A 355-nucleotide genomic window follows, 5' to 3' on the forward strand; every position below is an offset into this window, starting at 1 on the left:
TTTAAACTACCCAAAATCCTGAAGTGGACCTATGAATCAAATGATAGTGTCAAACACAATTTTTTTAAAAAAAAGAAAGAGGGGCTGGGAAGGTGGCTCAGTGGTAAAATGCTTGCCTTGCATGCATGAGGCCCTGAGTTTGATTCCTCAGTGCCACATAATCATAAAAAGCTGGAAGTGAGCCGGGCGCTGGTGGCTCACGCCTGTAATCCTAGCTACTCAGGAGGCTGAGATCTGAGGATCGCGGTTCAAAGCCAGCCCGGGAAGGAGAGACCTTGAGACTCCTATCTCCAATAAACCACCAGAAAACCGGAAGTGGCGCTGTAGCTCAAGTGGTAGAGCGCTCGCCTTGAGC

Source organism: Dipodomys ordii, unplaced genomic scaffold (genome assembly GCF_000151885.1).
Source record: "Dipodomys ordii isolate 6190 unplaced genomic scaffold, Dord_2.0 Scaffold79, whole genome shotgun sequence".
Taxonomy (NCBI): Eukaryota; Metazoa; Chordata; class Mammalia; order Rodentia; family Heteromyidae; genus Dipodomys; species Dipodomys ordii.